This window comes from Muscardinus avellanarius (genome assembly GCF_963383645.1).
Source record: "Muscardinus avellanarius genome assembly, chromosome: 11".
Taxonomy (NCBI): domain Eukaryota; kingdom Metazoa; phylum Chordata; class Mammalia; order Rodentia; family Gliridae; genus Muscardinus; species Muscardinus avellanarius.
Genome location: NC_137797.1, coordinates 23,135,687 through 23,154,900, shown reverse-complemented (window position 1 = coordinate 23,154,900; position 19,214 = coordinate 23,135,687). Strand labels below are relative to the sequence as shown.

Below are 19,214 nucleotides of genomic sequence, written 5' to 3'. Positions count from 1 at the left end.
GCTTTTAGATGTCTTAATATCACATCAAGTTACATAAATTATTCATGGTGCATTTTAGCAAGCGAAAATCACTTCTGGCCACAGTTTTTTTGGCTGTGCCATGTGACTGAGCCATAGATATGCATAATTCAATTTAAGTTGAAAGTAAAAACTGGGGGGGGGGGGCAAATAGTGAAGTTGATAATGAAGAATAGAGCATGCTAATGACCCATGAATGGCAATAAAATGAGAAAATCTTACCAAGACTTTAAATTTAGGCATAAAATCAAGGGGAAATACAGTTAGGGGACTAACATTAAAATACCTGAATAAAATAGGAATTGCTGGGAAAAAAAAAAAACGATTTCTAATATATGATCCAAAGCAAACAAAATTTTATTTCATACAAAAAGCAGGGGCAATGCTTTTAAAATTTATAACAAGATTTCCATGTAAATCATACAAATTTGATTTATTTACTTATTTTGTGAAACTGGGTGTTGAACCCAGGGGCATTCTCCCTCTGAGCTATATTCACAGCCCTAGTTTTTACTCTTAATTTTGAAACAGGGTTTCACCAAGTTGCAGGGGACCTCACTAAGTAGCTGAGACTGGCCTCAAATTTACGATCTTCCTCTCTCAGCTTCCCAAGTACTGGGATTACAAGTGTGCACCACCACACCCAGCTACAAAATTTATTTTTTTCACCTCCAAAATCCAAGTTTAGAATTTATAAAAATGCCTCAACCACAAGGACAAGGGCAACAGGAGAGATGTTGGCAGATGAATGATTCCAAGAACACTTTTGGGTAACGACAAATGACTTTGGGATAAGAGGTGGGCAGATAGTGCCTGATTTAGAAAACTTGAGAGCACTGGAAGCAGAATGCCACATATGGGAAAAAGCAGAGGGATTGGCTACCAGGAAAGGTACATGTGTAAATGGGTATAAAAGGGATGAAAACTGAGTAACAGAAGTTAGACCCCTAAGTCCATCTTCTCACCCAGCCAGAAAACTAAACTAAACCTTCGCCATTGGCAGGACACTAGAGGTTCATTTTCCAGAGCTCTAGACATTCAGCAGAGAGTGACATAATTTCTGTTTGGGGGAAATCTGGAAATTTTACATAAGCGATGAATTCTGAATTGTGTTTTGAACCCATGGAATTAAGAGAAAATTTAAAATGGTAGTTAATACTTATTGAGACCTCATGATATGTCAGGAACTTACATCACTACCTCATTTAATTATTAGGGGGGGAACCCTGAGTGCTATTTTCCATTGCCTGAATAGTGCTAGTGAAGCCAGATGTGGTTTTATCTCTGAGCTCCTGATGTGTGTATGTAACATGTATTATTTCACATATACCCTGAAGTGATGCTGACATATTGGCAAAGAGTGTTGGCTTTGAAGTCAAAGAGATACACATTTAAATCCTATCTCTGCAACTTTCAAGCTATGTGACTTTGAGAAAACTACTTAATTTTAATAATCCTTGGTTTCCTTATCAGCAAAAGTAGGTAAATAATAATTCCTTATTGACTATGTGAGGATAAAATTGCTTAATAGTGATTTGCACATAAAAATAATAAGTACTGTTACTTTTATTATCTTTGTTCTGAAACTGTTGTGTACACATACAGTGTGCTGTTGCCCAAACACACATGCTCTCACAAGTGCTGCTTGCTTACCCTATTTGATTGTAAGTGGTTTGAAAGAACATGTTGCCTTATTCAAATACATTTGTATCTCATACAGTGTGTTGTGCATAATGAAACTTAATAAATATTTTAATGAATTATTGAGTGAATATCGTGTTCAGTTGACTACCTAGAAAAGTTTACTAATATTAAGGGGTATATATAATTATATCACAAATATTATGATTGCTATTTTAGTTTTATTTTATATTAACCATTACCAGTAGCTTTAGAAGAAATGAAGACATTTATTAGTGGTTTAGCACTGCCCCCTAAAGACAATATAGAAATTTGCTGTGTAAAACCACAATTTTTAACTTTACTTCTATAACATATCTTAGAAATATTTTATCAAACTAAATATAATATTTAATTATATATGGGAAAGAATACACATAAGCACACTTAAATTCAGAGAGTTTCCTTTACTATAAGTGCCTTTTAGGTTTTTGCTGGAAATCCAACTGAGTTCTAAAGTTCCAGGAAAATGTGAAAATTCTTCTATAGAAAATAGACAAAAATCTATATAGTCTGAATCTATTACCATCCTTGGTTATTACATGATAATTATAAAGAAAAAAGATTATTTCAAACCTTAATTGCTGCAAAGGGAAGAGAACAAATGCATAAATACCATGGAAAGACAATTTGAGCTTCAGCAAAGAAAAATACTTCCTAGAAAAATTCTATCAGTCTAATACTGAGGAAATGGAATTTCCCCCATGAGGTAGTATGTGATTTTTCATATATTTTGCATGTTATCTAAAATATAATTATTATATAATTATAATGGTGCTTTGTAATTTATAAAATGTTTCCAGATATAAAATCACCAAATAAACAGGGTCTCACTAAGTTGCTGAGAGCCTCACTAAGTAGCCGAGGCTGGCTTCGAACCTTTGCAATACTCCCATCTCAGCCTCCCAAGCACTGGGATTACAAGCATGCACCACCATGCCCGGCTTTGGAGATATTATTTCATAAAAATATCTAAACCCTGTATTTGAACAAGTATTAATAAAATTTTAAACAAATGAAAACCTGAACAATTACTTACAATACTTGAATAAATACAACAAAGTACTTATAGCCTTGATATATAAGGAGATCATATTTTAATAAGCAAAACTGCATATAAAATTAAAAACAAAAGGTTTGAAGAGATAGTTTTAAAAGAACAGAATTTATCACTGTTCATACAAAAACTGTTTAACTTCATCTGTATTCACAGAAATGAAAAGTATAATAGCAAGGAGATAACATCTCTTCCTAATCAAACCAGCTTTTAATAAACCCATAATACTCAATCTTGGTGAGGGGTTTTGAATTAAAAATATAAGCAGATAAAAATGTTTTGAAAAGCAAATTGGTATTGATATAAAGTGAATATAAAATGTAAAGTTTCTGCTCTTTCATCTCTTGAAAAACTCTTCTAGACATCCAGATTAATGGAATAAGTAAAAATGTTATATGCATGTTCAAAGATATTCATTACACAATTGTTATAAAAGACAATTATTGGAAAAACTTAATGTCTAACAGAGAAACACTATTAACTAAGTTAGAGCATTTCCATATAATGAAATATTTAAGGTCTTTAAGATTATCTTCTTGGAAGATAGCCTATCTTAGAAGATATCCTACTATATGAACAATATGAATCATTATCACATTAAAACTATTAGCTGACTTGATTGCTTGCATTTTTAAGTTTAAAAAAATTAAAAATTTTTATTGGTACATTGTAGTCATACATCGTAATGGGGTACAAGATGGTAGAGGCACACATGCACACATCACTCATTTAGCTCTTTCCCAATTCCCACCCCATTCTCTCTCCCTTCCTCCTTCTCAAGTTTTGCTTAGTAATTAAATTTGATATGAAAAACTGTTGTTTTATAACACACTAAAGCAGACTAAATTAGTTTTGTTTTAAATTATAGTAAAAGTCATCTCAAAATAGTGAACTGATGGTCGATTTGAATTTTTTCTTTATTCTTATATGAATTGTATAAGCTCTAAAATTGACATGGATTACTTTTATAATCAGATAAATATTGCTGACTTTATATACTTTGATGAAGTTATTTCAGCATTACCAATCCTATCTTTAAAAAGGATAGAGACAGCCGGGCGTGGTGGCGCACGCTTGTAATCCCCGCGCTTGGGAGGCAGAGACAGGAGGATCGCGCAGGTTCGAAGCCAGCCGCGCGCGCTGGCTTAGGAGACCCTGTTTCCAAAATGAAAAAAAATGTAAAAAATAGGTCTGGGAGTGTAGCCCGGAGGTAGAAGGGCATCCAGGAACCCCAGTACCACCAAAAAAATAAAAAATAAAAAAATAAAAATAAAAAGGATAGAGACACATGAATATTTTTAACAAGGACATGTATCATAGTATGACTTACAATTAAAAAAAACCATTGACAAAGATTTAGCCATAGATATTGGGTTGCCTCTATATATTAGCTTATTATTGCTATTAATAAAAATTTCAAAGAATGTTAGTATGGGAAAATTCTCATGATAAACAAATGAGCATGATATAAAATGCACAGCATGATTCTGGTTTCATTTTATAGTCACTTGAATATATAAAAATAAAACAAAAAATATTAAAACATCTCTATGTGATAGATTAATTTTCCTTTTATTCTTTATATGTATATCCATTTTATAAATTATTCATAATAAGAAAGAATAAATGTATTTTTAAAAATAGATAAATATTTTCCTTCATGTAACTTAGTTTAATAATGAACTAAGTGATTTGTTGAGCAGAGTTTCATCAGAAAAAAAAGGCAACTCCCAAGAATTTACCTGAAAATTTCCTAATTTTCATGGTAGGTTTACAATTTCTATTTTTCAGATAATTTACTTACTTTTTCATATGCATTAAGATAAATAGAACAAGTGGTTAACTTAAAGTATGACATTGTTGGCATTTTTTAAAGAACTAATAAAATATAAGGTTGGTTTGCATTCCTTTCTAGGCCTTCTACTTTTAGAAATGGTAAGATAACATGATTATTAATATACCTCAATTTCATATAGCTACTATGAAAGCAAAATCTGAAAAACAAATAGGAAAAAAATATAGTCCCACAATTAGCAAGAATGACCAGAGGGCCTTAAGAATATTGTTATATAAGGCTAATTATAAAATGATACACATTAATTTGATGTAAAGGGAGCAGATGAATAGGAAGAGGGGATGTATAAGACACAGTAGGACACATAGGAGGGACTGAGGTATTTATCTTTATTCTTACATAAATGTCAAATGAGTCATAGAAAAATTAATATTGAATGTACTCAGGTTAATAACATTACCAAGAATAATTTTCAGAGATTATTTAACAAAAAGTTTCCAAAATACTCAAAAGGGCTTATAAAAGTGAACTCAATTTTTTCTAAGCATACTTTGTTCCAAAATCTTTGGGTCTCATCTATTTTTCATGCATATATCTTATTTCTAGTGTGTGGCCTTATCTCTGTTTCTAGCCCCTAGCAGAGAAAGAAGAGCAATTACAAAACTGAGAGGAGTAAGATCTTAAAAGGTTTTCTTCTAGGTTTTTCATGCATAGTATTTCTATTACTACACAGATAAAGTCATAGTATGTGTTAAAAAAAAAACAAAAACCCTATCAGTTGTCCACCAAACTGATTGCTGTTTCTTTTACTTTTCTTTTTTCATCTCTTTTTCTTCTTTTCTCTCTTAAAAGTTGCAATGTAGCCTAAGTAATACAGAAATTAGGACTTTTGGGAGGAGGAGGAGGAAAGGAATGTGATTAATGTACTTGAAACTACACCAGTGGGAAATAATTTCAAGGTGTTTTCCATAAAATATGTTATAATTAGGTTCTCTTCCTGAAATTGTTAACACTTTGAAATAAAATCAAGCCTGCTGCTGAGAACACTGTTGAACTGCAGTTAGTCCTACCGGTGCTCCAAATGACCCAGTCAAATCTCCAGCTGCTAATGCTGCTCAGAATAAATTCTTCATTTTTAAAACAGATGCAACAGAGAAAAGTTCAGTTAAAAGTTATCCACTAAAACTAACTTGAACTTGGCAATAAGCAGCCACACTTCAAAAAAGGGGAAGATTTGGCATGTTCCACTACTCATTTGATAACATACCTTTCTAGAAATTCCCAAAGAAGATAGGCCTTAATCTGTGTTTGAGTTGAAAACTATAATTCCAAGATGATAGTCTGTGGTCAAATTCTCCTTGTCTTCCTATGTTGGGACTACTTAACCTTATAAAAAACTGAAGTTGATTCTTAGAGGCTGGAGAAGAACCTAGAATCATCTGAAATCTCAAGAGCAAAAAATAAAGATACAATTCTGTCCTGACACTTAATGACCACAATTAGAATCCTGCCCTAGATTTCTTTCTCCAAAAAGACTCAGAATAAACGCCACAGATTTGTGGATATCCATAAACAGTGAGAGAAATTCCTGCCTGGTTATTGGGAGAGGCAGATTTTGCTCTTCACTGAAGAAGAATTACAGTGTTAAGTATAATCCACTCCAGACTACCAAAAAAAATAGAAAGTTCACCTTTTCTAATTCCAAATGTCACTCAGAGCAGTCTGGTAGTAAACTCCTGCCCCGACCTCTTGTTATTTACTGGTGATTTTTTTCTTTTTTACATTTTTTTTACATTATTACTATCTATGATATTCCAAGAGCCTGAGCAGCTCGGTACAGGTATTGAAGAATCTCATATTCAATAAGAATAGAAAAAAAAAAAGGTCCAATGAGACATTTTAGGTGATGGGGCACCTTAAAAAAAGCAAGAGACCTAGATGATCAACAGCAGTAATGGAGGTAAAAATGATGGAGGTAAGAAGAAAAAACGAAGAAAAATACACTGTGATCTGATCTGTTAGTGATACAAAATTAGAAAATGTAAAAATAGTCTCCAGAACAAAAATAAAGTGTACTCAAATTCAAAAACTCAGCTGAGAAAATGAAAATTAAAAAGCCACTGGAAAAAAAAAGTGATTTACTATTTAGCATATAGGAAAACCAGAACAACAACAAAAAAAACTTTAGTAGGTATCTCATACAGATTTAGCATTTCTAAATTAGTAAAGACTAGGATAAGAACAAATGAAGATATGACAATCAAAGAAATAATTGAAGAAAGCTTTCCTAACTTGAACTTATGTTCAAACTAAAAGAGCTCATAGCTTTTGAGAAGTAATAATTTTAAAAGGCATATATAGAACAATAACCTCATAAAATTTTGAACTCTAAGATTAAACCGAAATGTTACCAATTTCTAGACAGGGGAAAAAATACTATTTTCAGAGAAAAGAGAACCAAATTAGCATCAAACTTTCAACGATAACATTAGAAGCTTAGAAAAGCGTAAACCAACTGTTAACAGGTATTGGAAGAAAAAAAACTGAACCAAGAATTATTTTTTCAATTGAAGAAGAAAGGATGATGATTACAGCTGGGAGTGTTGGTACATGCCTGTAATGGGAGGCTGAGACAGGAGGATCACAGGGTTGAGACCAGCCACAGCAATTTGGGTTTTTGTTTTGTTTTGTTTTGTTTTGGTGGTACTGGGGTTCCTGGAAGCCCTTCTATCTCTGGGCTACACTCCCAGACCGATCTTATTTTTGGAAACAGGGTCTCTTAAGCCAGCGCGTCTGGCTTTGAACCTGTGCGATCCTCCTGTCTCCGCCTCCCAAGTGCGGGGATTACAAGCATGCCCACCACGCCTGGCCTCAGCCACAGCAATTTGGTAAGGCTCTCAGCAACTTAGTGAGACCCTGTTTCAATAAAGAAATGGGGTATAACTCAGATGTAGAATGTTCCTGAGTTTAATCACTAGTAATACACACACATGCACACACACATACACACACACACACACACACACACACACACACACACACCACAAAAGAATTAATTAAAATTACTTAAGAAAATTATAAATCAGTTGGCGTTTTTGTTGTAATGGCACTAAGGTCAAACTCAGGGTCCTCTACCTCTGAGGTATACCCAGCCCATTTTTATTTCTAATTTTTATATTTTATGAGTGTGTTATAGTCTCATATCATAGTTCAGAGTAATGGTGACATACATGCACAGAGCACTCGGTGGGCTTTCCCCTAGCTCTTACCCCCTTCCCAGTGCGGGGTATCGAGGTTGACATTGGTATTCTCACATATGTATATAATGCCGATGGCAGTAATTTCTCACTGATCCTCCCTCTCCCCTTTCCTCTTCCCCAGAACACCTCCCTGGCTCTGCTGGAGTTTCTGCTCCATTATCTGAAGTCTCTCCGGTATTCTTATTACTCTCTAGTTTCCACATATTAGAGAAAATACATGCCGCTTCATGTTCTGTGACTGGCTAATCTCAGCATAATGTTCTCTAGGTCCATCCTATTCACGTGTCAGGCAGCCATTATTAATAGTAATTAATAAAACTAAATACAGCATGTAAAATACTTATTATAGCCAAGCACGGTGTCAGTCATCTGCAAGTCTAGCACTTGAGAGGCTAGGAAGGAGGATGGCAAGATCAAGGCCAGCAGTGCACAGTAACTTAGTGAGACCCTGCTTCAAAAATTTAAAAAAAAAAAAAAATAGCTGGGCGTGGTGGCGCACACTTGTAATCCCAGCATTTGGGAGGCTGATACAGGAGACATGTGGTTCACGGACAGCCTCAGCTACTTAGTGCGGCTCTTTACAGCTCAGTGAGACCCTGTTTCAAAATAAAGAATAAAAAAATAGGGCTGGGGCTATAGCTCAGAGGAAGAATACCCCTGGATTCCATCCCCAGTACTGAAAAAAATAAAATAAAATAAAATAAAAATAAAAGAATAAAATAGAGCTTGGGGTTTAGCTCAAGAGGTAGAATGTTCATGCGTTCTATCCTTAGTATAGGCAAAAAGGCATGCCATATAATTATGATTGCAACAAATAAAACATGAATGTAAATGAAGGAAGACTTATGTTACAAATAAAAATGAGAACACAGACAATTGTAACTTTTTTTTTTTTTGCAGTACTGGAAATTGAACCCAGGGGCATACTATGTCCAAGCTACACCCCCTAGCACTATATTTTATTCTTTATTTTAAGGTAAAGTTTCAGTAACTGAGGCTTGCCACAAACCTGCGATCCTCCTGTCTCAGCTTCCCAAATACTGGGATTACAAGCATGAGCCACCACTCCCAGCAACTTTAAGTTTGTAGATGAAGATAGCTAAAACTTTTGTGAATTCTCAAATTCTTAAATACTAAAATAATTTGTCATGTTCCTTCTTGCACTAAATAAAAACATACCTGAAAATTGTAAGCTATTTTTTACTCTAAATAAATAATAACTTCTGCCACTAAAATAAGCTCTATGCTACATTATTTATTTTTCATACTTCTCATTAATAAATATTAAGGTATCACATTTGAGACATTTAATGTATCAATAAATAATGTGGAAACTGATGTCGGGTCCCTTCCTTCCCCCACTTGATCTCGCAGCGGGGACAGGAGGCGGAACCCTGGAGGCGGAATCCAGGTGATTAGAGACTCCAGACCTCGCGAGACTACAGCTGTCACCAGAGAATCAGCATTCCCATGCTTAGTCTCACCCCCCAAAATACTGGTTTAAAAGCAGAAGTACTTCTGCCCAGCCTGGCGGGTGACTCAGCCGGCTGATTGGGACTGGTCCCTTACCCCACGACTGGCTGACCCATTTCCGAAGGTGCTGATTAAAAGCAGATTCTGTACATCGCTGGCTGATTTCCTCCTTCGTAATCTCCCCAAACCTTTAAATCATTCAGAAACTATAAATTTCTGGCGGCTTATACTCTAATGGTAGGAAGAAGGGTGTTATGGTGTGAATAAGTGTCCATAAAAAGTATGTTTTAAAAGCTTGGTCTCCAACATGTGGCATGACTGTAAAATGATGTTAGCAGTTGTAGTGGGAGGTTGTTGGGACAAATTTAAAAAGGTATCTTTTGCCAGGCGTGGTGGCGCACGCTTGTAATCCCAGCACTTGGGAGGCTGAGACAGGAGGATCGCACAGGCTTGAAGCCAGCCTCAGCTACTTAGTGATGCTCTCAGCAACTTAGTGAGACCCTGTTTCCAAATAAAGTATAAAATAGGTCTAGGAGTATAGCCTAGAGGTAGAAAAGCCCCTGGGTTCCATCCCTGGTACCGCCAAAATAAAAAATAAAAAAAGAAGGTATCTTTTAAAGTAAAAGTAGACTAACAGAGCCAGCAATGTGAAGATTAAAAAAATAGGAAGAGAAGCCAAATAAGATAAAGAAGAAACAAAGAATGAGTTCGATAATTGTAGTAGAAAGAAATCTAAGACGTGCCCCCAAAATTTCACCTTCTGGTTTATATACCCTTTATTTTCCCCATCTTCAGGAACGGGTCCAATCTGTGAATAAGATAGCATTTAACTCCTAGTATCATCTTATATAAAAGGAGTTTTGTAGATGTAATTAAGGTCAGTTGACTCTGAGTCAATCAAAAGTGTAAGTATCCTGCTGGGAGAGACCTGATCAGGTAAGAATTACATCTCCTTACCTTATGTCAGAGAAAGATTGGCCTGCTGGCTTTTTAAACAGCAAGCTGGAGCTGGGCATGGTGGTGCACGCTTGTAATCCCAGCATTCGGGAGGCTGAGACTGGAGGATTGGGGTTTGTGGATAGCCTCGGGTACTTAGTGAGGCCCTCTGCAACTTAGTGAGACCCTGTTTCAAAATGAAGAATAAAAAATAGGGCAGAGGGTGTAGCTTGGAGGTCAAATGCTCTTGGGTTCCATCCCCAAACCCGCAAAAAAAAAAAAAAAGTAAGTTGCCATATTGTGAGAGAACAACTTGGCAGGAATCTAGAACATCCTCTAGAAGTTGGAAGCAATACTCATGCACTAGCTACTAAGGAAATGGGAAAAGAAATGAATTCTGCCAAGAACGTGAGCTTTGTCGCTAACCACTGAGCTTCAGATGAGATCACAGTCTTAAGAGATACTTTCTCTCACTGCCACCTTGTAAGACCAGGAACAGAAAAGCCAGCTAAAAATATATGCAGAATTCCTGAGACACAAAAAAACTGGAGATAATAAGTGGGTGTTAGTGTGTATTATTATGCTATGAGATTGGAGAGACAGATAGGAGGCAATTTCTGTGAGGATTTATTGTTAAGAGAGGGGAGTTTTAATAATTTTGTTGGTTAGGTGTATTAGGAAGTTGAGTTTTAAGCATTTTAAAAGAATGTCCATACACAAACACATGAAGGTGGAGAGGGAGAGAGTGAGATGGGAACTGGGAGAGGGCTCAATGAGTTCTGTGTGCGTGTGTGCTTCTATGACCCTTAACTTCATCACAATGTGTGGTTACAGTGTGCCAATAAAAAAAGAATGTGCTGGGTGCTATAAGTAAACGAGATCATGGGACGGGGTTGAAAGGGGAAAAAGACTGGGTAGAAGGCTACTTCCATAGTCTACGTGAGAAATGGAGATGGCTCAGACTAGTAACAATAGAGGTCAGATGTGGTCAGATAGCAGTCTTATTTTTTAAGTGAGGTTAACAGGAATTATGAATAGATTAGGTTTAGGGTAAGGCTTAATCAGGGATGACTTAAAAGTTTGGACTCGTAGAATTAAGCTGATGGTAGATTGCTGGTTGTTCATATGTGAATGCATAGGTAAGAAGCCAGCTGAGATGCTGGAATGAGGAAAATTGTAAGTTCCATTTTGATAAATTAAGTTTAAACTGCCTGCTCATCACCTGAATGGTGATATCACGGTACCAGATAGATCACTGGCATGTGTGGAACTGTAGGCACATTCAGGACTGGAGATAACAGAGTTGTTAGAATACTGCAGTATGTACAGAAAAAGTTTTGGATCCTACTGCTTATGGGGAGTGGATTAATTGAAAATTATGTTCAAGCCATAGAACGACAACTAAAGTCTTAAGAGCAAAAGAGAGGAAGATGAGTTTGTAAAGGAAATACAAAAGGAGCAGCCAGGGAGGGAAGAATGAGAAGAAGTACAGTGTGGAGTCATTTAAATTAGCTCTTTCAAAAAGTGTCTGTCAGTGTGAATGGATTCAGATCTGGAAGCTATTGTGCAGAGACCTCTGGAGTCAAGAGAAGACTTTGGTGTTGTGTTTGGTTGATTATAAGATAGGATGTATCATATTGCTATGGTATTTATAGAGTATGTTTGTATGCAACTTATTATTGCAATATAATTATATCTGACTTTATCAGATTCTACCTAGATGAATTTTAGTGCCTCATGCAGCCAAAACTTTAATCAATTTAAGATTGTACTATTTATGGTAGCAAAATGAAGGTTAAAAAAATAAACAGCCAAGTTGAAAAAAGATAATCAAGGTCATTCAAAAGTGACTGCTTCCTAAACTCTGGTATCTCATCAAATGTTTCTTGGATATTTTTATCAAATATCAATGATATCCCACAGTTGCATTTGCTGTTATAGTCTGTGCCAATTTACCCTTTATTTTCTAAAGCATCTGTAATGCTTCTGTATGGGTTTTAAAAAAAGAAATAATAATGAACATTATACTAAAAATGTAAACAATATCTCTGCTGACTAAAGCATCATGCAGGTAATATTTTTTAAAATAAATGAGAACATAATGGTGTTAGGGCCTCTATAATTAGCTATGTATAATGAAACATGAAGTAAAATACCTATTTTTGTGGTTTTCAACAAACACATATCAAAAATGAACACTTTTTGTGGTACTGGGGGTGAAACCCAGGGGCTTGTCTACCTCTGGGCTATACTCCCAGACCTATTTTATACTTTATTTGGAAACATGGTCTCACTAAGTTGCTGAGAGCCTCACTAAGTAGCTGAGGCTGGCTTTGAACCTGTGCAGTCCTCCTGTCTCGGCCTCTCAAGTGCAGGGATTATAAGTGTGCGCCACCACGCCTGGCAAAAATTAACACTTTTTAATTCATGGAATCTTCGACCATAGAAATGTCATATAGCACACTTTACTCAACCTCTCCTATTGCCGAACTCCATTCTTCAGCACATCTGTGAAGAAGTTCATCTTCAAGTTGTCCATGCTTCTGCATGAGTATGTCCCTTAGTAAGGAGCTCACCATTTCTCAAGAACAACTTTTTTATGTTGAGCTAAAAAGTTACTCCCCAAAATGCCACCCATTCACCTTAATTCCACCCTCTAAAGCTTAAACATTAAAGAAAATGGAACTTCCAAAAAGCAATCAATTGCTCTCAAACTCTCATAAATAAGTTTATCTCAATGTATGGGTGGGGTTGGAAATAGTGCTTCTCTGCTTAGTCTTTATTATAGTCAAGATCGTAAGGTTCAGATAAAGTATTTGTCAATAAATCCATAAACTCATAAATATGCTAGAGGGGTTTACATATTTGAACAGACTTACCAAAATCAATTATTTTGCTATCTACTGAGATCAAAGTATTACTTGTGGACAGATTTTACACATTGTGACACTTTAATTGGGAAACTTTAATTCATTCCCACTTTACCTTTCTAATTTTCTTATTAATCAAATTTGAACATGTATTTTGTTTCTCTGGTAAAACAGATGCCTCAAAATAACATTGAGGCCATTGGCAGAAATCAGTGCTTAAAGTCTAATGGATATGGCAAAAAACAAGTAGGAAAAAATCCATTAGAATCTATCCTGGCAGTTGACTCTTCTAAGAAATTTCACATAGAAATCATTGCTAGCCTTGCACTCCACATAATAGTGCCACTCTAATGAAGAATTCAATTCAGCTACTTTTTAAAGGGACTGCCCGGGATCCATATGATGTGCCATTTAAAAGTAGCTTCATGTCAGGTGTGGTGGTGCATGCTTGTAATCCCAACATTTGGGAGGCTGAGACAGGAGGATCACAGTTCCCAGACAGCCTCAGCTACTACTTAGTGAGGCCCTTTACAACTCAGTCAGACCCTTTTTCAAAATAAGGAATAAAAAATAAATCTGGCGGTATAATTCAGAGGTAGAATGCCCCTAGGTTTCATCCCCAGTATCGCAGAAAGGAAGAAAGGAAGAAAGAAAGAAAGAAGCTTCATAATTTTATAATTTATGAGTTAACAAACAAGTGGTTCACTTTTTATAATAAATCACCTAGAATTTTTTCAAATTCATTGGAAAAATCTCCATAAAAGGATCGAGTCATTTCCAGAATATACTCTTAAATGAAAAATAAAAGATTCCTTTCATGCTTATTCAACTTCAAGACCTACTATAAAACTACAGTAATCAAGACTCTCCAGGACTGGTGAAAGAATAGACAATTACAGTCATATATTGCTTAACAACAAGGATGAGAAATGCACTGTTGGGCAATTTCATCACTGCAAACATCACGGAGTATATTTACCTGAACTAGATGGTACAATCTACTACAAACCAACAAACCTAGGCAATATTGCTTCTAGGCTTCAAACTTCTACAGCACATTCTGTACTAAATATAATAGGTAATTGTGTTTGTGTAGCCAAACATAGAAAAGGCACCTTAAGGCACCTTAAAGAAAAAAGCATAGGCAACAGATTAAGAACCCTTAGGTGAGCTTGTCTCTAACTCATCTTGGGGAACTCCAAAATAAAGAATAAAAAATAGGGCTGAGGATGTAGCTCGAAGGTAGAATGCTCCTGGGTTCCATCCCCAGTACCATAAAAAAGAGAAAGAAATAAAGGAAGAAGTAAAGAAATTTTTAGAAATGACTGAATATAGAGACACAACATACAACAATCTCCGGGACACTTTAAAATCGGTATTAAGAGGAAAATTCATAGTACTGAGTACCCACATAAGAACAGAAAGTCAACAAAAAAAACCTAATGAAACATATTAAAGCCCTTGAAAAGCAAGAACAGTTTAATCCCAAAGCCAGTAAAGACAGGAAATCATTAAAATAAGAGCAGAAATCAGCAAAGTAGAAAACAACAATAACAAAAATACAAAAGATTCAACAAAACCAAGAGCTGGTTTCTTTTTAAAAAATAAGCAATATGAATAAACCATTAGCCAAAGCAACCAAAAAAAAAAGAATCAAACCAAATTATTAAAATAAGATATGAAAAGGTGATATTGACATTGATAGCATAGGAATCCAGAGAATTATCAGAAACTATTTTGAAAAATTATACTCCAACAAAATGGATAACCTAGAAGAAATTGACAAATTTATAGATACATACAACCTTCCTAAATTGAATCAAGAAGATATAGAAAATTTAAACTTACCAATAGCAATAAAAAAGACTGAAACAGCAATAAAGAGCAATAAAGAGCCTGCTATCAAAGAAAAGCCCAGGTACAAATGGTTTCCCAGACAAATTTCATAAAACCTTTATAGAAGTTCTAATTCTAATACTTCTCAATCTATTCCATAAAATAGAAAAAAATGGGACTCTGTTAAATATCTTCGATGGAAGCCATCATCATATTAATACCAAAACCAAATGAAGATGGCTCAAAAAAAAAACTACATACAATGTTGTTGATGAACTTAGACAAAAAACTTCTAAACAAAATACTAACAATGAACATTCAAACACCACATCAAGAAAATTATACACCACAACCAAGTTGGGTTCATCCCAGGGATGTAAGACTTGTTCAATATCCAAAAAATAATAATAATCCATGTAATTCACCACATAAATAGAACTAAGAATAAAAATCACATGATCATTTCAAATGTTGTTGAAAAATCAGTTGACAAAATCCAATACCCATTCATAATAAAAAAACACTTCAGAAAATTGGAATAGAAGAAACATACCTCAAAATTATGAAGGCAATATACAATAGGTCCACGGACAACATCATATTGAAGGGGAAAAAAACTACAATAGTTCCCTTTAAAATCAGGAACAAGAAAAGGATGTCCATTATCACTACTCCTTTTCAACACAGTACTTGAGACTTTAGCCAGAGCAATAAGGCAAGAGAAGAAAATCAAAAGATTATTAATAGGAAAAGAAAAACTAAAACTATTGCTACTTGCAGATGGCATAATGTTATCTTTAGAATACCAAATAAATTGAAAAGCTATTAGAACTAATCAACAAATTCAGCAAAATGTCTGAATACAAAATCAATCTTTAAAAATCTGAAGCTTTTCTATATGCTATCCATAAATCCACTAAAAATAAATCCAGACAACACTTCCACTCATGACATCCTTCCTGAAATAAAATACTTAGGAATTATCCTAACATGTAGGTAAAAAGACCTCTACAAAGAAAATTATAAAATATCGGAAAAAGAAATTAAAGAAAACTTAGAAGATAAAAAGATCTTATATCTTCTTTGATTGGCAGAATAAATATAATCAAAAAGGTCATTCTTCCAAAATTGATCTAAGGATTCAATGCAATACCTATTAAAATACCAAGGCCATTCTTCACAAATACAGAAAAATCAGTCTTTAAGTTCATTTGGAACAAAAAAAATTAGCCAAAATATTTCTCAGCAAAAAGAACTATATAGGAAGCATCACAATACCTGACTTCGATCTATACTATAGGGCCATAGTAATAATAAAAACAGCATGATATTGGCACATAAACAGACACATATACCAATGAAGCTGAAGATAGCCTCTTCAACAAATGGTGTTGGCAAAACTGGTTATCCATATGCAGAAAAATGAAAATAAACCCCACATTCTTACCCTGCACACAAGTCAATTCAAGATGGATCAAAGAACTGGACATCAGATAAGAGACCTTGCAGTTACATGAAAAGGGCAAACGACCAACACTTCAACATACAGGAATGGGTAAAACCTTCCCCAACAAGACCTCAAAGTCACAATAAATTAAAGGGAGGATTAATACATTGGATCGCATTAAAGTGAAGAGCTTCTATCTATGCAGCAAAGGAAACTATCAAGAATTTCAAGAGGGAGCCAACAGAATGAAAGATCTTTGCCAATTACTCTTCTGATAAAAGACTAATATCTAGAAAATACAGAGAACTCAAGAAATTAACAGCCAAAAAGAAAAAAAAAACAATCAAAAAATGGGTGAGTGAACTAAATAGACACTTCACAAAAAAGAAACAAAAATGGCAAATAAAGTTATGAAAAAATATTCAATATTATTAGCAATCAGAGAGATATAAATCAAAACTATCCTGAGATTTCACCTAACCCCAATTAGAATGGCAGTCATTAAAAACACAAACTATAACAAATGCTGGTAAGTGTGGAGAAGTGGGAACTCTGATACACTCTTGGAAGAATTGCAAATGAGTGCATCCGCTTTGGAAAACAGTGTGTAGGATCCTCAGAAGGATGGGAATGAACCTACCACATGACCAAGCTATACCACTTCTAGGTAGCTACTCAAAAAAATGAAAACCAAACTACCATATTAATACATGCATATCTATGTTTATAGTGGCACAATTAACAATGCCAAACTGTAGAACCAGCCAAGATATTCATCAACGGATGGATGGATAGATTACAAAACTATGGGATATATAGACAATGAAATTCTACTCAGCCATAATGAACAAAATTATGTCATTTTTAGGGAAATAGATGGAACTGGAGAACATTATGCTGAGATTAGTCAGTCACAAAAAGTGAAAGGTTGGATGTTCTCCTTCGTATGCAGAAACTGGAGAGAAATCTGGACATAGGAGGGACTCTAGACAAAGGAAGAGAAAGCTTAGTTGAGTAAAGAAGGGAATCTAAGTGAGAGAGATGGGAGGGAAAAGAGGGGAACACCTCAAGGGTCCTGACATACATACACAAACTTATAACCATCATTGTCTTGCTAAGCACAGGAAGGGGAGGTGGGAAGAGGAAGGGGCAGGAACTGGGGAAGGGCTCAGTGACTACTGTGTGCATGTATGCCTCTATCACCTTGAACTTCAACAAGATGTATGATTACAATGCACCAATAAAAAATAATTTAAAAATAGTATAAAAGATAAAAGTGGCCCACTTCTATAGGTTACTTAACATGAATGAGGACTGAAAGACTAGAAGTTGCTCTGAGGGAGTTAGTGAATGAGTGAAGGCCTAGGAGGGTACTATGCACTACTGTGGACTTAGGATCACTGTGCACTTATCTATACTAAGCTTATTTTTTAAATGTTTTTCCTCAAACTAACCTTAGTTTATATAACTAACATTTATTTAGTTTATATAACTAACAAATTACTATGGCCCTATAGTATAGATCAAAGTCAGGTATTATGATGCTTCCTATATAGTTCTTTTTGCTGAGAAATATTTTGGCTAATTTTTTTTTTGTTCCAAATGAACCTAAAGACTGATTTTTCTGTATTTGTGAAGAATGACCTTAGTATTTTAATAGGTATTGCATTGAATCTTTAGATCACTTTTGGAAGATTGATCTTTTTGATTATAATAAACTAACCTTAGTTTATTATAACTTTTTCTTGTGGTACTGGGTATGGAACCCAGGGCCATTCTACCTCTGAGATATACTCACAGTCATATTTTTTATTCTTTTTTTTGGGGGGTGGTACTGGGGGTGGAACACAGGGGTTTTCTACCTCCAGGCTATACTCCCAGACCTATTTTATATTTTTACTTGGAAACAGGGCCTCATTAAGTTGCTGAGAGCCTCACTAAATAGCTGAGGCTGGCTTTGAACCTATGTGATCCTCCTGTCTCAGCCTCCCAAGCGCAGAGATTACAAGTGAGCGCCACCACACCCGTCCTTTTTTATTCTTTATTTTGAAACAGAGTCTCTCTGAGTTGCAAAGGGCCTCACTAAGTAGCTGAGGCTGGCTGCGACCCGTGATCATCCTGGCTCAGCCTCCCAAATGCTGGAATTACAAGTGTGCACCACCACACCCGGCTGTTCTTACAACTTTTTGACTTTATAAATCTTTTTACACTTTAACTTCTTGACTCTTTTGTGTCAAATTAAATAAAAAGAAAAGAAAAGAAAAAAAGAAAAATGAAGAGTCTCTCAATGTTATATTAGAAATATAAGAAACAGTATGAACGTATGATTTTTTAATTTTATTCATTACTACATTCATTTAATTATTTATTTATTTGCAGTATTTGGGATGGAACCCAGGGGCATTCTACCTCCGAGCTACACTCCCAGCCCTATTTTTTATTTTTTATTTTTTGAGACAGGGTCTTACTGAGTTGCAAAGGGCTTCGCTAAATAGCTGAGGCTGTCCGCGAACTGCAATCCTCCTGTCTCAGCCTCCCTAATTCTGGGATTACAAGCATGTGTCGCCACACACAGCTGAACTCATAATTTTTAAAAAGTGCTTCCTAGCTCTACCCACTACACGGTTCTAAAAGCAATAACACCCTATAGCAAGCAGCAAGTTCCCTCATATATTTAGGCATTGGTTTATGAACCTAATATTCTGTCATCTGTAGAAGAGACATGCTGTTCTCTTGAAAATTTCCTTTTCCTATTTTTAACCTGCTTCATGCTAACTCATTCCTAATTTTTCAACTGAATATGACTATTTCTGGAATATAGTAAATGACTGCCTATTTACCC

General features: G+C 35.2%; 1 protein-coding gene across 8 annotated transcripts in view; it reads right to left on the bottom strand.

The window, feature by feature from the left end:
• The window catches only part of ANKS1B (ankyrin repeat and sterile alpha motif domain containing 1B), a gene marked incomplete at both ends in the record, with an annotated part of 1,119,409 nt that overhangs the window by 819,930 nt on the left and 280,265 nt on the right, over positions 1 to 19,214 (bottom strand). The window lies entirely within an intron of this gene.